At 43.4% G+C, this 26,267-nt stretch overlaps 1 long non-coding RNA gene across 2 annotated transcripts; it reads left to right on the plus strand.

Moving 5' to 3' along the window:
* Positions 1 to 2,815: 2,815 nt before the first annotated feature.
* On the plus strand, positions 2,816 to 14,818 carry LOC140510654 (uncharacterized). Of its 2 annotated transcripts, none has more exons than XR_011969322.1 (3): positions 2,816 to 2,986; positions 7,399 to 7,527; positions 14,510 to 14,818. It is a non-coding gene; the product is annotated as an uncharacterized lncRNA (long non-coding RNA). The 2 variants fall into 2 exon arrangements; XR_011969321.1 differs by having other exon boundaries at positions 7,456 to 7,527.
* The last annotated feature ends 11,449 nt before the right edge of the window (positions 14,819 to 26,267 follow it).

Consider the following 26,267-nt stretch of genomic DNA (forward strand, 5'->3'; position numbering starts at 1 on the left):
AATAGCTTAATTTTAGATGACCTCAGATGTTCCCCTACCAACATTCTATAGTTTAATAGATCTGGTATTAAGCTTACAAATCTTTTGACTACAGGAAATTGCCACGAAGAGTAGGGACATCACAGGGAAACAATATCTCCCCAACTTCATGTCAGTTCCAGGCAGGAGTAGATTTTCAACTTGCATTCAGTGAGGCTTCAAGTCTGCTAGGTGTCAGTGGGAAAATTGAGTCAGGAGAATCCTACCTCAGCCCAGGCTGAATATCCGCTTTCCCACCCTTCCCATGAGGTCACCTTTTGCAGTTCATACCAGCATCTCACAGCTTACTGGCATCATGGATTGGAGGCTCAGACTGCCTTTCTTGCTATTCATACCTGGAGTTAGACTCAGAAGAATAGTCACTTAATAGTCCCATGACTTTTTTTTAACCTCAACTAGATCTTTATTTATGCATGACAGTTCTTTTACTCATCTCCAAATGACTAACACAATTTTCAAAGCAATGATTCCAAACCTTATCTCCGAATGCCATCATGACCCCCTATTTGTCTTGTCTTTCTACAAAAATCAAAGACTATCCATTAGGATGGTCACCCAACCTCCCAGCACCCAGTTTCTTAACCTTGGAGTTATCTTTGCTTTTCTTAACTCCAACCCCCATCCAATTCCAATTAATTTCTAAGTCTTGTCAATTCTGTCTCCACAATTCTTACATTTAATCCCTTTTCTCCAATGACACAACTACCATTATGATTCCAGCCCTTATCCTCACCTGTCTTGATTTTTATACTAATGTCCTTATTGGTCTTCATGCCCATTATTTTCCCCTTCACATAGCTACTGAAATACTAGTCCTAAGGCATAGGTCACTTCTCCACTCAAAACTCTTCTGTGGCCCCCAACTGTTGCTAGGATGAAATCTGAACTCCTTAACCCAACATTTAAGACTCTCCGAAATCTGATGCCAGCCTACACATCCATCCTTATTTCCGTCACTCCCCTTTCGACATCAGTCCAAGAAAACTGAAATTCTACTTCTCTGAACTCAGTCTTCCATAGAAAGTGAATTTGTTTTAGAGCAGGTTAGCCAGCTGGTTTATGGCTAAGAAAAATAGATTTGAGGTCAGAAAACCTGAATTCAGATGTAGTTTCCATCACTTACTAGGTGAAATCACTTTTTCCAGGCCTCCATTTCCCTATATATAAAATTAGGCATCACCTAGCCTAAACTCCTAAAGCTCATTTCCATTCTGAATCTTTTATCCTAATTTGTGCAAGCTGTCTATTGTGCTTGACATGCACCACCTGCTCTGACTCATCTCCGTCTTTCAGAATTCTTACCTTTAAGGCTCGGCTCACTCATGTCATCTCTTCCTTACAGCCATCCTTGATTACCCAGATATTAGCACCCTCTACCTCTTCAAATCTGACTAGAACACTGTGTCTTATCTGTCTTTGTCCTTCTTTGGTCCCTACCTCATCTGTATATCATATCCCTCCGGTAACCAACATCAAGCATTTATTAGGCAATGGCTTCCAAGGCATGGGCTGGTTTTTGGATGTGTTTATTGTCATTACTTTTTTTTGGCATATATTGTTGTTTAGTCATTTTTCAGTTGTATCTGAGTCTTCATGACCCCGTCTTGGAGTTTTCCTGGCAAAAGTACTGGAACGGTCTGCTATTTCCTTCTCCAGCTCATTTTACAGATGAGGAAACTGAGGCAAACAGGGTTAAGTGACTTGCCCAGAGTCACACGGCTAGTAAGTGTCTAGGGTCATATTTGAACTCAGGAAGACTCATCTTCCAGAGTTCAAATATCTATCATTAAATTGAACTATTTTTTATTTAACTGAATTGAGGATAATTTCTAGTTCCAATCTCTTTGGAAGACATCAGAAGTGACTTTAGACCCAGTGGGAGGATGTAAAAGAACTGAGGAAGTCTAAAGTTATTTGTGGTTCCCTGCTGCTGGTGAGGGAATACTTTTGGGCAATGTACTCAGCCTGTCTATGGCATAGGTCACACTAGATGCCCTCAGAACTCCTTTTCAGCCTGAGATTCTTCTATAAAATGCAGAAGAGGGGCTACTGAGAGCCACATTTCCAATTCTACTATCTGTTACAACATTCAAACTCCCTAGGGAGAAATTGGGATGTGGCTCCGAATGTTTACATAAACCTCTGCTATCTAATTTTCAGTTTCCAGTAGGATGTTTCTGCTCTGTATCTCAAGACTCAAAATACTTACAGTGAAAGAAGCAGAACCATCATTCTCTGACACCAAAATAAATCTGCCAGAGTGTTCCTGCCATGCCTTCCTAAAGGCTCCACTGAGTCATGTGGGTCATAAAATCATAGAATATACAGTTGGAAGCGGCCTCAGAGGGTACCTAGTTCAAGTCCCCTCATTTCGCACATGAAGAAATTGAGATGCAGACAAGTCAGGTGATTGGTTCACAGCCACACAAGGAGGATCAGAGCCGTGACTCAGACCCAATCTGTGAATTCAAGACTCAGGGTAGACACAGCTGTGATGATCCACGTGTGGTGAAAAGAACATTGGTGCAGGAGTAGTTAGAAAGGCCAGATTGAAATCCTGCTTCTACAGCTTACGGGCTGTGTGACCTCAGACATCTTGCTTCATCTCTCTGAGCATCATTTTTCTGTTTGTCAGATAAAAAAAATGATGCCTCCTCTGCCTCCCTCACAGGAGGGGTTATTGTGACAGTCCAATGAGACAGATAGTGGATGTGAAATGAGGTAATGGATGTGAAGCCCTATATGAACATCAGTTGTTATTACATGGGAAGAATCTGCTGACTACAAGGGGCTCGTTTGATGAGGGAGGTAGGATGGGGCAGTGAAAAGAGCCTGGGATTTCGTATATTTATAGATTCAGAGATTTGGAACCAGAAAGAATGTTAAAAACCTTTGGGTCCTTTGTAGCCCCCCTTTTGGAGATGAAGACTCTGGGATCACCCAACTAGTGAGTATCTGAGGCTGTCATATGAACTCAGGGGTTCCCGACTCCAAGTTTCACCACCTGGGTTTGAAGCTAAGCTTTGTCTATGGGACTCCCCTTTGAGCTTCTATTTCTTCAGTAAAACTGAGGTTGTTGGATTAGATAATTCCTTTCAGTTCTAGGTCTGTGACCCTATAACCTTCTATGAAATTCTGACCCTATTACTGTAGAACAGGGGTCCAGAGACTATAGAAGGCTTTGGAAAAACTCCCTATTTAGTACTGACACCTGAACCTGTTACCTATTATCATAGCCTTCCCCCGGGGTGAGAGCCCCCAGAGATGTGGATGGATTTATAGCCAGGAGTGTCCAACAGTCCTCCAATTGGCCTCTGAAGAGGAACTCAATTTTTTAATATAACCAGTCCAATGAATATCAAATTCTGGGTCCTAACCCTGGCCCTGCAGTATGACCTATGTTGGGCAAGTCCCCACCACTCTTTGGGCCTCAGTTTCCCCATCTGAAAAATGAGGGGGTTGGACAAGATGATCTCTAGGGGCCTTGATGTTGAGGAATTCCAGGATCCTAAGTTCCTTCCTGCATAAGACTCTCCCAGAGATCCACTCAGAAGCTTCTGCCAAAGTCTCTGCAAACAGCATCTCCAAATTTTCCTTCCAGGCCCTCCCTTCCCCCAGGAGAGGGAGAGAATGTCATGTCAAGATCTCATCCCCTCAGAATTCTCTCTGTGAATTCAGCAGCCGAACAACATCCAGAAATACTGCAGGGGGGCCGGGGAGGGGAGAGCTGTGGAATCTGAGGCATTTATGACTTAGTAGGATTCTTCCCAAACTCCAGGCATCTTTCAAAGCATTCCTTACTTCATCCTCTCTCTTTCTCAGTTCTGCAGCTCAGCCAGAACTGGGGAGTGAGGCTTCCCTGGACCGGTCCTCTGGCCTGCAGGGCTGGGCCAGGCCCTGGGGCCACGTGGAGGAAACGCCAAAGGGATGGGCCCTGAACTTCCGAGTTCTGAGTTATCGTGCAGCCTAAGCCAGAGCTGGCACTGTCTTTGGTTTGTCTTCATTCCCTGCCCTTCCTTCTCCCCTCCCCCAGTCTCTAGCTTCCATCCCCCAACTAGAAAAAGGCACAAGCCTCTGTCACTCATCTCCTCCTTCCCCTCCCACCTGTAAGGGCTTCCTGGGAACCGGCCACCTGAGGACAAGCTGAGGGAGGGATGAGTCAGGCTCCAGAGAGAACCGTTGCTCTCTTGGTTCCACATTTGGCTCTCCAGGAGCTGAGGAGGGAGGGAACCAGAGGGCCTGGAAGGATGAAGAAAGCCCTGCTGGACTTCGTCATCTCTCAGGCCATTCTTACTTGCTCCATTTGGTCTCTGCTCGCTCATCTTTGGGCTAATCCCTCTGCTGCTCTGAATCACTAGAATTATCTGGCGCTATGCTTGTCGGGAAGCCAGCAGGAGCAGTCCCCGCCCCTCCCTGGCAGCCTGCCCTAGAAGCCGAGCTGGAGGCAGGCAGGCCCTGGCACCATATCAGGGAGTGGGGAGGGGGGAAGCATTCTTGGTTTAGACTTCAGCAGTGACTGAAGCAGGCATTGTCAGCTAGGGGTCCGTGAACTTTTAAAAAGATATTTTGACAACTGTATTTCAATATGTTGTCTTTTTTGTAATCCCACACACTTTCTTTTATCTTACGCATGTAAAGCCTTCTGAGACGGTGTCCACAGGCCTCATCAGACTGCCAAAGGGAACTGTGATAACAAAAACACTAAAAAAGAACCCTCCCCTAAAGAAACCATAAAATCTGGTCCGGAAGAAGATATTTTTTTTATTCCACTGGTCAGGATTACACTGAAAGACAACTTTCTACCCTGGTCTAGCCTAGAAAAAGTCTTAAGAAAATCTTCACCCTCTCTTGGTGACCTCTTTCCATAACTCACTCTTTAAAACTAGATGCCAGGGAGACAGGAAGAAGAAAAGTGTGGTAGGAAGCACAGTGGTAAGTGATGGTAGGGGGTGAGTGGAGAGAGATGCTAGAAGACTTAGACTCTAGTTCCCAATCTGCTAATAACTTGCTGCATTGCCTTGGTCAAGTCTCTTAAGCTTTATGCAACTCAGTTTCTCCATCTATAAAATAGGCCAGTGGAAATAGACAGCATCTAAGTTTCCCTTCCAACCCTTAGACTCTATGGTCTTCCACGATTTCTAGGGAGAATTGGAGGGATGAGAAAAGCTCAGAGATTACAACCTAGCGTTGAGATCATCCCAAGGCACATGTTCAGCTCAGCCTGTGAGTCATTTTCCCATTTCCCTCGAACTAGTTTCCCAGGCTTGTCTCAAGGTGCCTGAGCAAAGGCTTTGGGGTTTTGAATGCATGTGGAATTTAGTTCCATGAGTTCTACCCAGGGCCTTGACTAAAAGCATATCAGATTTGCAGATAACACCAAGCTAGGAGGGATGGCTAACGCACTGGATAAATAGTTAGGATCCAAAAAGATTGTGACAACCTACAGCAAATAGAACGTATTACACTTGCATTCCAAAAAAGCCTCAAAAGTACAGGATAGGGGAGGCATGTTTAGACAGCAGTTTATCTAAACATGATTGAAGGGTTTCAGTTGACCATAAACTCAGTATGAGTCAGCTTGTGATGGGATAGCTTCAAAGGCTAATGCTATCTTGGTATCAGATAGGCTTAGCTTCCATGGTCTCTATATTCTGCCATAGCCTGACTACATCGAGAGTTCTGTGCTCAGTTCTGGGTACCACACTTTAGACAGGCCATGAGTAAACTGGAGACATCCAGAAAAGGGTATGCAGAATGATGAAGGACCTCAAGGCAATCCTGTTGTTTGAAGGACCTGTGGAGATTTAGTCTGGAGAAATGAAAATCGAATAGCTCATGTCAAGTTTTTGAAGAGCTGTCTTATGGATGAGGATAATCAGACTTGCACTGTTTGGTTCCAAATAGTAGAAGCAGAGGCAGAGGGAAGATGATGCAAAGAGGTAGATTCGGGCTTGATGTTGGGAAAAATTCAACAATTAATTAAAGTTGTCCAAAAATGGACAGCTAGGTGGAATAAAGCACTAGGTTTGGAATCAGGAATACTCATCATCCTGGGTTCAAATTTGCCCTCAGACACTTATCAGCTTTGTGACCCTAGGCAAGTCACTTAACCCTGTTTACCTCAGTTTCTCCATCTGTACAATGAGCTGGAGAAGGAAATGGCAAACTACTTTAGTATCTTTGCCAAGCAAACCCCAAATGGGGTCATGGAGACTCGTACATGACTGAAAAACAACTGAACACAACACAAATGGAACAACTGCCTTTGGAGGTGATGGCTTACTCTTCTTTGGAGCTCCTCAAGCTGAATGGCCACTTTAGCTCATGCTTGGAGGCTATTCTCCCAAATGCATCCTAACTCAGACTGACAAGTTGGATCTCTAGAGAGATGTTACAACCTTTAGGGGTCCTGAGGGGTTGTAAAAGGCATACTCTAGCTCATAGGGCCCCATGGATGGGCTTTCTATCATGGTTATTTTGTTGTGGTTCAGTCATTTCAATCCTGCTCAACTCCTATTTGAAGTTTTCTTGGCAAAGATTCTGGAGTGGTTTGCCATTGCCTTCTCCAGCTCATTTTACAGATGAGGAAACTGAGACAAATAGGGTTATTTAAATGTCTTCATTCCTCTGTTGACATCTTCATAGGACTTTCTCTACCGTGACACAGAAACCTCTTCATCTTGGAAATCACTCCACCCCTGAACTACTTCTTACACCAGAAAGTATCCTCTAGCCCCTTTGGACCCTCTCATTCTGATTGGCTGGTTCTTCCTAGAACCTCCAATTTAAGGGTCCAAGCCAAACATGTGCTCATCCTCCTTGGTCTGTAATGCTGACTTATCTCCACAGGACTCTTTGTACCATACCTGCTCACAGGGTATCACCACCCCCACACTTTGCTTTCTTTTTAATCAATTCGATTTTATTTTCAGTTTCAAATTCTCTCCCTCGCCTCAGCCCCTGCCCCACCCATTGTGAAAGCCAGAAAAAAAAAAAAACCTGTTACAAATCTGTATAGTCAAGCAAAACAGATTCCTGCATTAGCCATGAACCCCTACTTCCCCTGAAATGTTTCAATATGTACTCAGAGTCCATCACGTCTCTACCTGGAAGTGGGCAGTGTGTTTCATCAAGGATCGTTTGGAACTGAGTTGGTCCTTGTGTTAATCCTGTCTTTCAATGTTTTTTTTTTTTTTTGTATTTACAATGTTGTCTTAATTGGCATTGTATATAGTTTTGTATTATTGTATATAATAATTTTCATTGTATATAATTTTGTATATTATATATGAATTATATTATATTATATATAATTGTATATAAATTGCTCTGGTTCTGCTCACTTTACTTTGTATCCAGGTTCATACAGGTTTTCCCAGGCTTCTCTGAATCCATCCCCTTCACCATTTTTTGCAGTACACTAGTGTTCTCCTCCGTGCGCACCTACTTTTCAGCTTCGTTTTCTGTGTTGGCTTCTCCCATAACAAGGTAAGTTCCCTGAGGGCAAAAACTTTCTTTTTGCTTATAGTTGTATTGCCTGTGCTCAGCATTGTGCCCAGCACATAGTAAGTGCTTGATAAATGCTTTTTGGTTTGATGATGTGGAGACCTAGTAGGAAAAGACCAGAGACAAAGCAAACCTCTTCTCCAGAACAAATCAAGTATTCATGCACGGAGGATGGTGGTTTGGTGCAGGTGTAGGCTCCTTCAGCTTGCCTGACTGATGCAACCTCTCCACCGATGCCCGACTGATGCTGATAGGAGGTGGTTTCCAAGAGAATTATGTTGATGCTGAAGGGAAGTACCTTGGACAGAATGTGGAGCTTTCATGGACCATCTACAACTGGTCCCAGTGGGCTAAGCCCATGGTTAGGAAGAACCTTTTTTGATTGGCTGCATGGCTAGAATTGAAAATGTCTCTAAAAGACTCTATCATTTTGCATCTGGAGGAGGGGGGGTGATGACTCCTTCACTCACAGAGTCCAGTGACAGACTATGTTTGCAAGAAGGCCTCAGCATTTTCTTCTTCTCAGAAGCCACATGGCCCCTGAACAACAGGGCCCCCTTGGCCTTTTCATCAGTTCTGAGTGCAGGAGCGGAGAAGACATCCTTCCATGACAGAGGGGGCTACAGGAATTGGAATCCAATCCAGGTGTTGCAGCCAGTCCAACGGTGATGCCATGAGGAGCAGGGAGTGATCTCTAGGAGTGACTGTTGGGACTCCAGTCCTGCAGTTAAGCTGCATCTGGACAACAATTTGGTGGGACTAATGTTATATAGGAGCTGAGTTAAGTTTTGAGTGTAGTCCCCCAGAGACCAAGGTGGTCTAGAAGAGGATATTTCCTAAAAACATTAGGAGAAATGTTTGTAACTATATCTTTGAAGTAAATATTGCTGATTGATGGTAAGTGTTTAAATGAAAGGGGGGGGGGGGGTGAAGTAGTCCCTGGTCCTCCTAACAAATAGGGGTGGGAGAAAACCTAGCAAGTGCTGGCTTGAGCTGATGGCAATAGAGAAAAAAAGCTATCCCAACCCCCTCAGGGCACCCTAGAACTCCAGGGGTAGATGAGGTTGATCTGGTTCTAAGAGGGTGGGGCCAGAACATACAAGCTACACACATGCTTAGCAGATACTGTGAAGGAACGGTCCTTACTTCTGAGTTGCACACACTACATTTAGGAAATAATGAGAGAAAAGAGTGTGTTCTAAAGTACATAAACTATGGGCCACGTTACTGAAAAGAAAACAGATAAAATAAGAGTATATTGATTATCAATGCTGAGAGGGACTTTATTGATCTCTGAGTCCAAATCCCACATTGTATAGATATCATGTGACCCAGAAAGAGGAAGTAACGAGCTAGAGGACCACCTGGGACTAGAAATGTGAAACTGAATTGCATGTCATTCTTCTTTGAGCTAAGACCTAGGACTAGCTCTTATTTGTCTTCTAAGGTACTGGGTAGCCAGCTATGTGACCCTGAGCAAATCACTTCCTGTCCTTGGGTCTCAGTTTCTCTCTCTGCAAAATGATAGGGTAGGAATACATGGCATTAGAGGCCCTTTCTAGCTCTGATCATTCAGTATTTTAGCAGACTATGACTCATGGTTTGTGACATCTGTATAGGCTTTGAATTATGGGAGAATTAAGACTGAGGGCTAAGTTGGGAGAAATTCACTTTTCCTTTTACTAATGTCCCGGATGACCCTTTTGTTCTGTAAATTGGATACTGGGAGATAAAAATTGATGTCTTCAGTTGAAGTCATTGACATGTAGGGACAATCAGATGGAGAAGCAAACTGTGGTTTGGGGTTTTGTTTGCTGTTTTGTTGTGTGTTTCTGTAAATCTTTTTTCTGGGAATCAGTTTGTAACATGATCTCATGCATTTATTGTAAAGTTGGACTGATGTAGTATCTTTAACTATTAAAATAGGATTTATTTAGAGGCCAAGGTTATTAGATGTTACAGGAGCAGGCTCTGTCTCAGGCTACTGCATATGCAAATACAAGGTCTCTAGGATTTGTGCTGTGGGCTGGCCTGGGTTGGGCCAAGCTAGGTCGGGCTGGGAAGAGGAGTGGGAGGGAACAGTATGACTGATCCAGCCTCCTGCTTCCCACACCCTGGGGTGACTAACAGAACAGACCTCCAGCATTCAGCTGAATTGGCTTTCTTGCCTTTTGTTGATTTCCTTTTTTCCTTATTTCTCTTTAAGGACCATTAGAAAAATGGTACCAGAGGATCTGAGTAATGAACTTGGTAGAGAAAGAAGTTGTGTCTTAGCTCCAGGGTTTGTTTCTTCACAGGACGTTAAAATGCCTGACTTTTTCTACCTGTTTAGTTTTCCACCCAGAACAGGTGTGGGTTGATATTTAATATTAAACACACACACACACACACACACACACACACACACACACACACACACTCACACACAGAGGCAAGAGTCAAACAAAGGCAATAAGAGCCAGCGCAGGGATACCCAGCTCAACCTCTGCCTTGGGTTGGGCCCTCAGGGATGGAGGTTGAGAAAGGAAGGACTCACTATGGGAGCTTTCATCTCAGCGCTGAGATCCCTGCCTCCACCAAAATCCTTTAATGGAATGGAACTCAAAGAAAGTATCTCTGTCAGTTACAAAGGTACCTTCTGGGCTTGTAAAGGCTGGCTCTTACCTTGCTCAGAGCCCTAGACTGCCCACCTCTGTGTCCTTTCAGGTGGCTGTAGGGAGGGGGCAGAAGAGAACATGACGGATGAGGATACAGTAGAGGAATGAAAGGATCTTCTATCATTCTGCAGAGGCAGTAAGATCTGAGTGGGTCCAGCACTACTTTGCTATTTCCCTTCCCCACCTCCAATTCACCCAGCTTGTGCTGATGTCCATGAAGGCAGCCTGTGGAGTGGGAAGTGAAGGAGAGGGTCAGATGTTCAAAGGTCATCAAGTCCAGTCCCTTCACATGGGGAAACTGAAGACCAGAGCAGTGAGTGTCCCTGGTCACATAGGTAGGAAGTGTCAGCAGTGAGTTCTGAATCCAAACCTTCTTAAATTCAGCACCAAGACTGTCTGCTAAGCCATACTGCCTTCAAACATGATGTATGTTTGGTGGGAGAGCTAGGGTCCTAGAAAGATCCAGAATCCTCAACGATTCAATTTCAATTCAACAAACATTTATTGATGAGCACTGATTATATATACTGGGCACAAAGCTAAGGGGAAAAGATTCCTGCCCCCAAGAAGCTTGCATTCTCGCAGTATGATATTGCACAAAAAGAACTGCCTCTAGTCGGAGGGCCTGGATTCAAATTCTGATTGATGCTTACTACCTATGTGATGTTGGGTAAGTGACAACTTCCATGGGCCTCAGCGTCCTCATCTGTAAAATAAAGAAATTGGATTAGATGGCATTTGAGGCCCCTTTCAACTCTAGATCTATGATTCTATGATCCTCAAGCCTTAATCCATTAAAAACAGAAATGAGGCTAGTTGGCATGACCAGTCCTGGATGAAGCCATGCATGTGGCTTCACTTAGAGATCTTTGATTCCTTCTCTGGACAAACCTTGCTGGGGATGTCCAGATATGGGATGCCTGCCTCCCTCCTTTTTACTGGGAAAAGTATAGGTTAACACTCACCCTTAGAGAGCCAACTGAGAAGCACCCTTCAGTGGAGGGCATAGTTTGATCCCAGATATTTGGTGCAAGTCAACCTTGGTAGCGAGGGGTGGGCAGTTAGGTAGTGCAATGACCAGAGTGTCAGGTCTGGAGTCAGGAAAACTCCTCTTTCTGTATTCAAAATCCAGCCTCAGGTACTTACTAACTATATGAGCCTGAGCAAGTCACTTAACTCTATTCGCCTCAGTTTCCTCATCTGTAAAATGAGTTGGAGAAAGAAATAGCAAATCTCTCCAGTATCTTTGCCAAGAAAACCCCAAATGAGATCACAAAAAGTCAAACATGATGGAAACGACTGAACAACAAATTTCTTATTTGTGCATATGATGCCCTCCACCCCCACCCCTCTCCAGGGGGATGTACATTTTTCAAGGGTAGAGGCTGTTTGTCTGCTATCCCCAGAATATAACATCATCACCTACACATAGTAGGAGCTTAATACATGCATGCTGAAATGAAAACAAATTTAAACCAAGCTTGACCTTGGAGAAAAGATGAGAAAATGTGACTTTCTCTTTTTGTTGTTGAGTGGCAGTGGTGGGAATGATGGGGTTTGTGTTATTGTATAAAGCTGTCAGTTTTTCAGAATGTCCATTGGATCTGCTGAACTTTAAAAAAAAAAAACAAACCAAAACAACTTGTTCCAAAGGAAGGGTGTGTGGAGAAGTGGAGGGGGAAGGATATATTAGGAAATGGATAAAAGCAAAAGGTTGCCAAAAAATCAAAAGCACAACAAAATAGTCTGTCTTCGGATAAACATAAAAGCGGAATGACTGAATGAATAATAAAGTCTACACCACAACCAGGGGCCTAAAAAGCTCATTGAGATGAGCTTAAGAAACCCTGAACTGTACAACATTTGGCTCAGGTCGGGCTGAAAAGAACGAACTTTTACAAATTCGCACTGGAGAGCAGGAATCACTTCTTTGGGCAGAAGGTAAGGTCAGGTTCAGTGGGTGTAATAGATAAAAAGCTGGTCTCAGAGTCAGGGGGCCTAGGTTCAAGCCTTGTCTCTGACCCTTGCTGGCTGTGTGACCCTAGACAAGTAATCTGACATCTCATTCTCTCCTCAAGCAACAATTTAAGACGAAATGATGGAAGAGTTGCTGATGTGCATTGATGGAGCGAATTTCCTCACTAGTAGCTCTCAACACAGATGAAATAATGGGTTTTGGACTCCTCCTTGTCCAAAAAAAAAAAAAATGGAGTCAGGTCATGTTAATCAGTATGTCATCCAAAGAACATGCTCTCTAGGGCGAGAGGCATTATTGACAATGGTCTTGGCATTGAACAAAGTGGGTGAAATGGAAGTCCTGGCTTTGGAAGCACTTCCCTCCCCCATAATGGGAGCTTAGTGGCATGCAGGAAGCAATCCTAAATGATCAGGTCCCTGAGATAACAGTCTGCTGTGAACTGTTCCTTTTCAAATGAAGATAATACCAGGGCATGCTGGCTGAGGGAAGTGGGATGGGCAGGGGAGTGGGATGAAAGGGATGGGGAGATGTTTTGTTTAGCTACTAAGCTTTCAAGAAACAAGGTATAAGGGAAAGAGCACTGGCCAGAGAGTCAGAATTTCTGGGTTGGACACTAAACCTTGCTGTTAAGTAGCCAGGGCCATTCTAGGCAAGACATGTTGCCACTCTTGGCCTCAGTGTTCCCATGTGTAAAATGGAAAAGCAATATGTGTCCATCTCCTCCTTGGAATTAAAGCACAGTGGTGCCAGTGCAGAGACGATGAGGCCCCCCAGGAGGAGCTGCAGATGTGTACTCACCTTCTTCCCATAACGTTTTCCTGATGAGAAGCAGAGAGATTTCCTCTGAGTCTCTGGGTGACTGGCATGGAGAGAGGGTGATATTGAGGATGCTGCTGCTCCATGCATTCTCCCAGCTGAGATCAACCCCTCTGACCCCACCAGTCACCTAACACTAGACAATGAAACCTGAAATTCCAACTCATATCTCTCCTCAGGAGATACATTTGGGTTTTGAGGGCCTCCAACCCTGTGGTTAAATCTGGAAAGGCACATGTGGCTGCTCAGTTCAATTGTACTGGACCCTCAAATGTTGTATCTTATGACTGATGATGGATGCAGCAGATGCTGTGTATAGGGATTTCCAACAGGAAGGGTTCCCAAACTGCGCTTGACCTCATCACTGATGACAATAATAAATCACTGAATCTCAGAGAGGCGGCAAGCTACTTGAGCTTTGGAGAGAATGAACTTGGGTTCCGATTCCACCACCTTGGGAAAGTCACTTAAACTTGCATGGCCTCAATTTCTTCATCTGTAGAATGAGAAGCTTGGACTCGGTGGCCTCTGAGGCCCCTTCCAGTCTTAGCTCTATGATCCCACGGACAATAAAGGAAGGGTCTTAGATCTTATCCAAACTCATTGTAGGAATGAGAGAGAGAGAGAGAGAGAGAGAGAGAGAGAGAGAGAGAGAGAGAGAGAGAGAGAGAGAGAGAGAGAGAGAGAGAGAGAAGGAAGGAAGGAAGGAAGGAAGGAAGGAAGGAAGGAAGGAAGGAAGGAAGGAAGGAAGGAAGGAAGGAAGGAAGGAAGGAAGGAAGGAAGGAAGGAAGGAAGAAGGCATTTATTTGGGCAGCTATATGTACCAGGCATTGTGCTAAGTGCTTAAAAATATCTCATTTGATCTTCAGAACAACCTGGGAAGTAGGTGTTATTATTATTACCTCCATTTTAACACTTAAGAAAATTGAGGCAAATAAAGGTCATTTAACTTGCCCAGGAGCGCTCAGCTGGGAAGTATCTGAGGCCAGAGGGAAACTCAGGTCTTCCTGATGTCGGACCCAGGGTTCTCTCCACTTCACCATTTAGCTGCCTCTACAATAATCCTGATAGGACTTGTTTGAATTCCATCATGGATGGGGAACTTGCTTTTCCAGAAGCAGATTACTTGTAATTGTTGGAAAATTTTCCACTATAAAATAATAGTAACTAGCATTTACACAACACAGTTCTCTGTGGAGAACTTTACAAATCTTGTCTCCTTTTATTCTCACAACAACCCTGGGAGGCAGGTTCTATTATTATGCCTGTTTTACAAATGAGGAAACTGAGGCAGACAGCGGTTAATGCCCAAGATCTCATAGCTAGTAAATGTTTAAGGCCAGATCTGAGTCTTCCTGATTGCAGGCTCTGTGTTCTGTCCACCACACTACCAAGCTGCCTCCTGTACTGAGATTAAATTCTCCTTCTCTGTAACTAAAACCTATTTATTGTTCTTCGGTTTGGCCATCTGGAGCAATACAGGACAAGTATAATTCATTTTTCCACATGACAGCTTTTCAGATATTTGACAACGGTGATTATGTCTCAACTAAACATTCTCCAAGCTAGACCCCTCCAGAGCCTTCAAGAGATCCTGGCATGACATGTTTTCCAGTTCATTTACCATCCTGGTTGCTCCCCTTTGAATGCTACCCAGCTTGTCAATGTCCCTTCACAAAGGTCATTGCCTAGACCTGAACAAAATACTTCATTTGGGATCCAACCAGAGGAGAACTCAGCAGGACTATTGCCTCTGTCAAGTATAGCATATACTTCTGTTAATGTAGCTTAAGATTAAATTAGTCTTTTCAGTGGCTCTTCATTTTGAGTTTATGATCAGTTAAAATGACTAGGTCTTTTAAAAAAAAAATAAATGTTATCTTTCATTGGTGAGTCCGAGGCATAGAGTAGGTCAAATTATGCATAAGAGCAGAAAAAAAAATAAATCATTAAATTTCCCACCCCACCCCCCATGATTTTCCTTTGAAAGCAGAAGTTCCTTATCCAATACTTAAGCAACTGGGTGTATACAATTATGTAGATTAAACTCTTTAAAGGCAGGGACCATTTCATTTTAATCATTACATCTCCAGTACCCAGCACAGTATCTGGAGTCCAGTAGGCACTCAATAAATTTTTGTTGATTGATTGGTTAATTAATTGATGCCAAGGACATCCCATCCTTCCACTCACCCAGTCTTCCAACTTAGACATCATTCTCCACTCTTTACTCTCTCTTCCCCCAAGCCTATTTAATCTGTCACCAAATCCTGTCGATTTCACCTTCGCAATATCTCTTTTATACATTCCTTCCTCTTCTCGGACATTGCTACCATCCTGGTGCCTGCCTTCATCACCCTACACTTGCACTATTGCAATGGCTTTTTGGTTGGTCTTTTTGATTCAGATTTCTTCCCACTTTAGTCTATCTAGCAAAATAATATTTTCAAATCTATGTCATACTCACCCCTCCCCCTTCAAAAAACACGAGTGACTCCATCTCACCTCTGAGATCAAATATAAAAGCATCTGCCTAACTTTCAAAGTCCATCATAATTTGGCCCTCCCCTGTCTTTTTCCAGTCATCTTAGCTCTAGTCCGGACAGTCTGGCCTGCCTGTTGTTCCTTGAACAAGACTCTTCATCTCCCGACTCTTTTCTGGTGTTGCCCCCTATGCCTGGAATACTTTTCCCTCCTTGTGGCTTTTCTGACTCCCTTCAAGTCATACCTAAAATCTCACCTTCCTGAAGAATCCTTTCCTGATTCCCCTTAACCTTAGTGCCTTTCCTCTGAGATTGCCTACAATTTATCCAATAAAGAGCTTATTTATACAGAGATATTTGCACCTTTGTTTTCCTTTTTAGATTAGGAGCATCTTGACATCAGGGACTAGTTTTGCTTCAAAAGTGTTAATGTAAGGTTAATTGGGGGAGAGGGAAGAGTTAAAGATCTTCCTAGCCCATTACTAGGCCTCAGTGTCTTTTGCTAATTTCTATTGAGGCACTGAGTCATGAGGGATGCCCTCTGGTTCTGATAAGTTTATAAATACTTTGAGGTGAGGTTTTACTTTGGGGGTTTACTCATTGGAAGTGCTCATTTGGCCAGATGAGATTCTGAGTATCCTTTTAGGAACCCACCCTACTCCCCAGACTTAGAAAACCCAGATGTTGGCACTTCTCTCTCTGGTAACTATGTATATAATGTTCAGACCATTGGATGTGTCTGTTGATCTGTGTTGTATGTATGTTCAGAGAGTTGGAAGCCCTGTCTGTTGGTCTTTATTTCTCTGCTTGTATTTTCTCCGTTGATATATGTGTTTGATTAAAGTGATTGTTGACCCCTCAAAAGTTGCTTTCCTTTTAGAAAAGCAGATCTAAGAACCTGTACAGCAGGTCCTCCTATATATGCTGGGGTCCTTGCTATTACAGCTTTTCCTTGTAATCCTAGAATTGAGCACAGTGCTGGCATATAACAGGTGCTTAATAAATGCTTCTTGACTCAACTTGATTTGCTGTTTGATTTTCTTGAACCTAATTCTGGGATTTTACATTGTCCATGTTTGGTTGCATTTTCCTCTAATAAAATGCTACATGATTGCTTCACCATGGTTGGGAGGTGATCCCAGGGTGCTTGTAGGCTGTGTAAGAGAGTACAAGCTCTGCCAGATTCTAACATGCTGTAAAATTTTCAAAAAGGGAATGAGGGCTTGTCAGGCCACTGTGTACCTGATGTCTGAAGACCAACCTAAATGTTAGACTTATTACCAGCCAGAAGGATGGCCAGCAGGTAATGAAGTTTGAGCAGTTTGTGAAGACTAGGAAAGACAGAATAACACTGCTTAACAGGGAGTTGAAATTTAGGATAAGGGAGATGGTAAGAAAGTGTGGAGTGGCCCTCAAAAAGTTGGAAGGATCCAACAGTAAGTAGCACCTTAGGACTTCAGATGCATCTTTCAGATCATCAGGAGGAGAGGATCCAACCCAGACTGCTGAAAAAATTGGCAGAAGTAATTGCTGGGCTGCTGCCAGAGATCATTAAAAATGGTGGAGAATAGGAAAAAAGGAAGAGAGTCCAACCTGAAAACTATATATGAGCAATATTACCTTTTATTCCTGGCAAAACTCTAGAAGGCATTATTAAAGAAATGGTTTGTGAGGATTTGGGAAAGAAAGCAGTGATCACTAAGAACCAAACATGGCTCCATTATGAGCAGGTCATGCCAGACTGATTTCCTTTTTTTGAATGTTAGATCAGGGGAAGGCTATCACTCTAGATATAATATACCTATCTTTCAGCAAAGCATTTGATGAAGTCTCATTCTTTATTTGTAGATAATATGGATAACAGTAATCATAACAGTGCTAATGAGGATTTAAGGTTTGCGAAGTACTTTACAAGCATTATCTAATTTTATCCTCATACAGGCCCTAGAAGTTAGGTGCTATTATAATCTCCATTTTACAGAAGAAGCTGAGACTGACAGAAGTTAAATGACTTGTCCAGGGTCACACAGCTAGTAAGTGTAATATAAGGAAGATGGATGATAATATTGAGTTGAAAATGATTGAATGATCAGACTCATTTAAGGTCTTGACATTACCTTGGAAGGAAGTTGTTCTATGACTGCTCTTTTTCCTATCCTCTTCAACCTTCTAAATGGATGAAAGCATAGATGTTAGGCTTGTTGATTCTCCAAATAACATGAAAGTGGGGGGGATAGTTAATACTCTGGATAGCAGAATCAGTATCCCAAAGACATGCTCAAATGATTGGCCAAATTTAAGTTTAACTTTAATAGAAACAAATGTAAGTCCTATGGTGGATTCAATATATCAATTTTATGAGTAGAATATGGGGAAGTTGTGGTCAGAGAACAGTTCATATTTAAAAGAAAGAAAACAACGTCTGGTTGTTTTAATAGATTTGCAAGTTCATTATGAGTCAATAACATGCCATGAAAGCCAAAAAAGCTATTGTGGCCTTAGGCTCCATGAAGAGTCAGTGCATCTAGGACAAAGATAGGGATTGTTCTCATCCTTGATGGGTCTCCAGCTGGAAAACGGCACTCACTTCTGAGAACCACATTTTAGGAAGGATATTGCCAGGCTGAAGTGCATCCAGACGAGGGCCACCAAGAGGGGGAATGGACCAGAAATGATGCCATGCAAGGGTTATTTGAAGGGACTTGGAATTTTTAACCTGGAGAAGAAAATATCTGAGAATAACAGGGACATTATAAATCAACAAGTATTTGTAATGACAGATGAGCACTGTTCTGTGTGCACGATAACTGTCTAAGTATTTACAAGGCTGTCATGTGGGACATGGATTAGAATTCTTTCATTTGGCCCTAGACAGTGGAAGCTGAAGGGAGGTGGGTTTCAGTTAAAAAAGTAAGAAAAAAATTTTACTAATACTTAGAGCTATTCTAGCATGCAATGAACTGATTTTATCTTCTCCCCTAGTAGCATAAGTCTTTGAGCAAGCCTGGATAGGAACATAGAGGTCTCCTTTAAGTCTCCTTCCAGTGTTGATGGCCTGCTAGTCTGTCCTCTAAAATGTTTGAGAGTTGTAACATGTGTTGGTGGGGGGACTACCCCCAGAGAGGAAATCACAGCTTCTTGAATTATCTCAGAATATCAATTTCATCATCTTGGGTTTGGTTTACTTTCCCAGACCATCAAGACATTGTAGATCCTAAATCTTTCACCCAACGTAGTATCTTTATGGTGCAGTGGATGCCAGACTGGGAACTCTGCCAGACAAAGTTCAAATCCCACCTTGTGTTCTATGAAGAGAAAAAAAGAAGCAAATTTTCTTAAAAAGACTTTGAAAGACCTCTCTCCTTCCCTTCAGCTTTCAGATTGTGTGTAGTGAAAGATGACATGTAAAAGGTATAAACTGAGGCCAGAATAGAGAAGGCATTGAATGCCAGTCAGAGGAGTTTACATTTTTGTCCTGGGAAGAAGTGACATGTCCAGAGCATGGTTTAGTAGCTAGCTAGACACCTGAAGGACTGTCATGGTAAAAGGAGACTCTATTTGTTCTAAGTGCTTTACAATTACTATCTCATTTGTTCTTCTCAATAACCCCTGGGAGATAGGTGCCATTTTTATCCCCATTTTACAGATGAGGAAACTGAGGAAAACAGATTACATGATTTGCCCAGGGTCACATAGCTGGCAAGTGCCTGAAGCTGGATTTGAATTTGGGTCTTTCTCACTCTATCCATTATGCCACTAATCAGTTACTTAATAGCAGAGATCATTTTTCAGCTATAGACTTTGTCTGTTACATCTATACCACAGAAACCTCTTCCCCTAGGGAGTTGGACTTCTCATACTGGAAGTGCCTTTGTCCCTGTATCTTCTTTCTCTGATTGACTGGTTTCCCCTGGAGCCTCTATTTTAAGGGGGATATCCAGGCCAGCCATGTCTTTGTACCTCTAGAACTTAGAAGAGAGCCGGGCACTTCACAGGCTCTAAATAAGCCCTTATTGATTGGTTTATCAGCAAATTTAAAACAGAAGAAAGTGGAGCTGTAGCCACTACCTCATCGCCTTATGCCACGTGATGGCTTTGGGTAGAATGTTTGGTTGTAGAAAACTTGCAGGACCCTATAAGAGTATTACCCTAGACCTATACAACAGCATCCTGCTCTGTGGTCACTGATTTTTCTAAGTGTGTCTGTTCAGTCTACCCCTCCATAAAACCGTGAGCTCCTTCAAGGTGGTGATGTTGTGTTTTGCATTCCCCTTGTCCCCCACCCCCAGTGCCTAGCACAATACCAACCACAGGGCACATGTTCAGTGAATACTTATTGAACTGAATTAAATTCTTATAAAGAGAACCTGGGTTTGGGGTGGGAAGTGGGTGCTCAATCACCCAAATAATCACCTCGATTCTTCCCCTCATTTGGGTTTTTGTGGACAAAGCCCACATCAACCTTTAGCACAGCTCGTGCTAAAGGCAGTGCGGCTTTTTAGAGAAGCATTTTGCAAGGGTATGAACAGGACCATCATAAAAGGCACAAGAAAGAATATCCTGCCTCTCATTTATGCACTGCCCTTGGGAAGGCCATCTATCTAATGTCAAAACTGCAGGCATTTAGGGTGATTGGCAAGTCAGAATACTTCAATGAATAGGTGCTGTGACCCAGGGTCTTTTGGATACATTCCCATCAATGGCAGCTCTCACCCCTCATCAGGACATCCAGTTGTTACAGTCTGGGGCCGCAGGGAAGTCCCCAAACAAACTCCTAACAGAATCAGTTGTGGAAGTTAACGATTCTTGCTGGGTCACCAGGATCAGGCTCACATGAAAGCTGAGGATGTACCCATGCCACCCCCAGGGAAAGAGACACTGCCAGATATTCAGGACATGAAGAGTCTGAAAATTCCAAGAGCTGAGTCAACCAGGTCCAAAGATGCTCTCATTTGCCTCTTTCATGACAGATGCTTCTGTTGCTCCTTTTTATCCTTAGCTCACGTTTCCAAGGATACGGATACTTTTGTTTAGGGTTTTCATTCCCAGAGAACCACTGACACCAAAAAAATAAAACAAAATAAAGACCTTTGAATCCTCTAAGGGCTGTAAAGGAGAAAAGGTCCCTCCCTGGGTTTCAGTGGCTGCATATGTTAAATTAAAGGGAGACAGAATAATTTGATGGTCTCTAACATCCCTTCTAAAACTCAGTAGTTCAACCATTTTTCAGTCCTGTCTGACTCTTTCTGACCCCATATGGAATTTTCTTGACAAAGATACTGCAGTGGCTTGACATTTCCTTCTTCAGCTCATTTTACAGATGAGGAAATGGAGGCAAACAGGGTGAAATGACTTATCTGGGGTCATATGGCTAGTAAAAGTCTGAGGCCAGATTTGAACTCAGAAAGGTGAATCTTCCTGACTCCAAGGCCAGTGCTCTATCCACCTACCTTTCCTCTTCTAACCCTAATAGTTCTCAAAGTCTATGATTGTAAGCTCTCTTAAGAAGGAATATTAAGTTTTATTCCAGCCAAACAGGTCTTCTTATTTCTCATACTGGACACCCATTTTCCATCTCTGAACCTCTGTCCAGGCTGTTCCCCATGCCAGAACGTATTCCCTCCTCATTTTCACTCCTTACAATTCTGAGTATCCTTCAAAGGCTGGCTCAGGCGTCTACACGAGGCCTTTCCCAATCAGCCCTCTGCCTGTTTCTTTGATGGATAACATGCATTTTGCATCTACACACACATACACACACACACACACACACACACACACACACACACGTCCTTGCTGTCTCTCTCGTGATCTTCTTGAGGGCAGGGATGATTTTACTCTTTGTATCATCAGTGTCTGACATATAGCAGGCATGAAATAAATTATAGTTTGATTGATTTTGGGTACAGGGATTTTGGGTACAGGGATTAAGTATGTTCATAGGAAGACAGGGTAAAGACAGGATGGTCCCCCAAACCCACAGCAGTCAGTTTTCCCTGTGAAGTGAATGTGTCTGAGATGAAATATGCTTATGCTGTTCTGTCTACCACAACTGAACACATCATTCATTAAAGCTGCTACATTGGTGAAATTCGGATGTGTTGGAATGTGGCCCTGGGCTAACGAATCTGATCTGGAGATGCAGAAACCCCAGGAATCCATAAAGAGGATGAGAAGTCTACTTTGGTGATAAAATATAATGTACCTTAGTCAGCAGAGCTTCTCAGACTTTCCTACAAACATTTTAAAGTGTCAATACCTGTGCACACATTGACAGACCCAAGTGGGAAGCTGCACGGAAACTCTTATCTCTGTTGCTCAGGTCAAAATCTCTTCAGGCAAAGAAAAAATTCAGGATCAGTTATATTGTCTACATTGGCAATGGTTACCAATTCACAGCTTGGCCATCCACTCCCCTCTGCTTTGTAGTTAGGGCTCCAATCTACTGGATTCAATGATCTTTGGCAGGGCTCAGGCACCCGCTTCTTGCTTCCACCTCTCAGAAAGCAGGCATAAATCTCTGATGTAGTTTGAGGATGTGCCTTAGCTTATAGACATAAACTATCTCCTTCCATGTGAGGGCATCAGAATTTATCCTTACCCCACATCCCTCCCAAAGAGGATAAAGCGAATATTTGTTGTTTGTTGTTAAGTCATTCATGATCCCATTTGGGATTTTCTTGACTGAGATACTGGAGTGGTTTGCCATTTCCTTCTCCAGCTCATTTTACAGATGAGGAAACTGAGGCAAACAGGGTGAAGTGACAGCCAGGGTCACACAGTTAGAAAGTGTCTAAGGCCAGATTTGAACTCAGGGATTTCTGACCCCAGGCCCACCACTGTATCCAATGAGTCACTTAGCTGCCCCAGTGTGAATACAGATGCTTGCTGAGCCTAAAATCCAGCAGCAACTGCTGGGGTGGGTCATTAACCATGTTTCCTCCATGTCCTTCTCTTTGGTCTTGCAGAAAATAGGTGTGGTTTCTGGACAGACAAAGACTAATACTGCCCTTGATGCTGGGCAGTCTCCCAGGGATTGGGAATGCAGGTGTTATTATTTTCTTTGTGATCTCTCTCTCTTTCCTGTGTGCACTAACAGTCCCCTTAATGTTGTCACGGAGTCATAGGATGGCCCAGCGAGGAGAGACTTTAGGAATCATCTCGTCCTTTTATAGAGGAATTAGAGACCTTGAGACTTTGGTCTTCGTGGATAACAACAACTTGCTCAAGTCCACGCAGAGGTCAGCGTCAGGGACACATCCAGTGCTGTATAAAGTACCAGGTCTGGAGTTAGGAACACCCGAGTGCAAATCCTGTGTGAACATGGGCAAGTCACTTAACTTCTGTCAGCCTCGGTTTCCTCAACTATGAAATAGGGATAAGAGTAGCACCTACATCGAAGGGTTGTTGTGAGGGATAAATGAGAGAATATTTGTAAAAAGCACCTAGCACAGTGTCTGCCACATAGTAGGTGCTGTAAAAGTGCTTATTCCCTTCTCTTGTCTCCTCCCTCCCACCTTTTCTCTTCTACCATAGTGCCATGCTCACAGCTGTTGGCCTACCCTGATAGGAAGACTCTGAAACTAACATTAGGGACCTAACCAAAGTGTAATTTGTAAAGTGCTAGTATCCTGAAAAACTGTTATTTTCTATGTCAGAGAAAGAACCATGGGGCCCTTCATCAAGTTTTCTGGCAGGAGAGAAAATGGGGTTGGGGAAGGTAGTGTGTTAGGAACTTCAGAATCAGTTAGCTGCTGATGAAAGAAGGGAATACAGTCAGCCTACTTAACATCCCCTGAACATAGAGACTCTATCTGAGTGTTTAGATTTAAGAGACTCTCAGATAAGCATTTCAAATTATAGTTTTTCTTTGAAAAAAATCCCTGTAAGTTCATCCTCATAAGCCTGTGTTGCTGGTGATTTGTTTTTGTAAGGTGGACATTCAAGATTAGGTTTAATTTTCCGTATGCTTTTTCTCTGCCTTTCAAAATTTAAGTAATTCCTTAAGAAATGTGGGCCAGGGGGGCGGAGCCAAGATGGCAAAGTAGAAAGACGCACATACACATAGCTCTGAACACACAAACCACAGAACGGCTAGAGGGGACCAAGCCAGGGCGAATTCTGCACCCAGAGACCACGGAGTATTGGAGCGAGGGATATTCCTGCTCCAGAGAGACCTGCGGACCTCTCGCGGGGGGTCCTTCGCGCTGCGGACTGGGCGCCGGGCCGGGGAGCGGAGTGCGGCCTTGCTGCGGCCGCGACACTGAGGGGAAGAGATCCGAGAGGGCTACGGGTACGGGATCTCCAGCGGCCACACGGGTCCCCCCACCAACAGGTGACTGACGGGGGTGGCTGAGAGAGTCTCTTTGGCGGGTTGAGAGGGGAGTGGGGTGCCCCCGAGGCTCGGGCCCCCCCGGGAGGTGGGAGCTGAGAGGCGGCTGCGGACGGGGGCTCCCCAAACGGGCAGGAGCCTGGATCCATTGTGGAAGGTCTGTGCATAAACCCCCAGAGGGAACTATGCCTGAGAGGCGGCCCTGCCCCTGACCACCTGAACTTAATTCTCACACTGAATAGCAGCCCTGCCCCTGCCAAAAATCCTAAGGCGGGAAGCAGCATTTGAATCTCAGTCCCCAAACGCTGGCTGGGAGGACCAGGAGGCGAGGTGGGTGTGAGGAGAACATTCAGAGGTCAGGCCACTGGTTGGAGAAAATGCCAAGAAAAGGGAAAAGAAATAAAACTATTGAAGGGTACTTTACCAGAAAAAAGACACTTCCTCCCTTCCTTTCTGATGGGGAGGAACAATGCTTGCCATCAGGCAAAGACACAGAAATCGAGGCTTCTGTGTCCCAGCCCACCCAATGGGCTCGGGCCATGGAAGAGCTCAAGAGGAATTTTGAAAATCAAGTTAGAGAGGTGGAGGAAAGACTGGGAAGGGAAATGAGAGGGATGAGGGAGAAGCATGAAAAGCAGATCAGCTCCCTGCTAAAGGAGAACCAAAAAAATCTTGAAGAAATTGGCACCTTGAGAACTAGCCTAACTCAGCTGGCAAGGGAGGTGCAAGGGGCCAATGAGGAGAAGAATGCTTTCAAAAGCAGAATTAACCAAATGGAAAAGGAGATTCAAAAGCTCACTGAAGAAAATAGATCTTTCAAAACTGGAATGATACGGATGGACGCTAAGGACTTTTAGAGAAAGACAGATATCTCAGAACATACCGCGCAGATTCGAAAAATGGAAGATAATGTGAAATATCTTATTGGAAAAACAACTGACCTGGAAAATAGAATCAGGAGAGACAATGTAAAAATTCTGGGACTACCTGAAAACCATGATCAAAAGAAGAGCCTAGACATCATCTTCCATGAAATTATCAAGGAAAACTGCCCTGAGATTCTAGAACCAGAAGGCAAAATAAATATTCAAGGAATCCGCAGAACACTGCACGAAAGAGATCCAAAAAGAGAAACTCCTAGGAGCATTGTGGCCAAATTCCAGAATTCCCAGGTGAAAGAGAAAATATTGCAAGCAGCTAGAAAGAAACAATTCAAGTATTGTGGAAATACAATCAGGATAGCACAAGATCTGGCACCCTCTACATTGAGGGATAGAAGGGAATGGAATAGGATATTCCAGAAGTCAAAGGAACTAGGACTGAAGCCAAGAATCACCTACCCAGCAAAACTGAGTATAATACTTCAGGAGAAAAAATGGTCTTTCAATGAAATAGAAGACTTTCAAATTTTCCTGATGAAAAGACCAGAGCTGGAAAGAAAATTTGACTTTCTAACACAAGAATGAAGAGAACCATGAAAAGGCGAACAGCAAAGAGAAATCATAAGGGACTTACTAAAGTTGAACTGTTTACATTCCTACATGGAAAGACAATATTTATAACTCTTGAAACATTTCAGTATCTGGGCACTGGGTGGGAGTACACACACACACACATGCACACACGCATAGAGACAGAGTGCACAGAGTGAATTGAAGAGGATGGGATCATATATTAAAAAACAAAAAATGAAATCAAGCAGTGAGAGAGAAATATTGGGAGGAGAAAGGGAGAAGTTATATCTCATAAAAGAGGCAAGCAAAAGACTTATTAGTGGTGGGATAAAGAGGGGAGGCAAGAGAAAAACATGAGGTCTACTCTCATCACATTCCACTAAAGGAAAGAATATAATGCACACTCATTTTGATAGGAAAACCTATCTCATAATACAGGAGAGTGGGGGACAGGGGCACAAGCAGGGTGGGGGGGAGGATGGAGGGGAGGGCATGGGGAGGAGAATGCAATACAAGGTCGACACTCATGGGGAGGGAAAGGACCATAAGAAAATAGAAGTAAAGGGGGACACGATAGGATGGAGGGAAATATAATTAGTCCTATACAACACAACTAGTATGGAAATCATTTGCAAAACTAAACAGATATGGCCTATATTGAATTGCCTGTCTCTCAAGGGGAAGGGGTGGAGAGGGAGGGAGCTAAGAAGGTTAGAACTCAAAGTGTTAGGACCAAATGTAATGTTCTTACCACTGGGTAACAAGAAATACAGGTTAAGGGGTCAAGAAAGCTATCTGGTCCTACAGGACAAAAGAGAAGATGGAGACAAGGGCAGGGAGGGGGAGGATAGAGGAGAGAGCAGATAGGTCACAGGGGCAATTAGAAAGCTCGGGTTTGGGGGGGGGAGGGGATAAAAGGGGAGAAAATTTGTAACCCAAAATTGTGTGAAAATAAATGTTAAAAATTAATAAAAAAAAAAGAAAAAAGAAAAAAAAAATAGA

The sequence above is a fragment of the Notamacropus eugenii genome, chromosome 6, assembly GCF_028372415.1.
Source record: "Notamacropus eugenii isolate mMacEug1 chromosome 6, mMacEug1.pri_v2, whole genome shotgun sequence".
NCBI classification, from domain to species: domain Eukaryota; kingdom Metazoa; phylum Chordata; class Mammalia; order Diprotodontia; family Macropodidae; genus Notamacropus; species Notamacropus eugenii.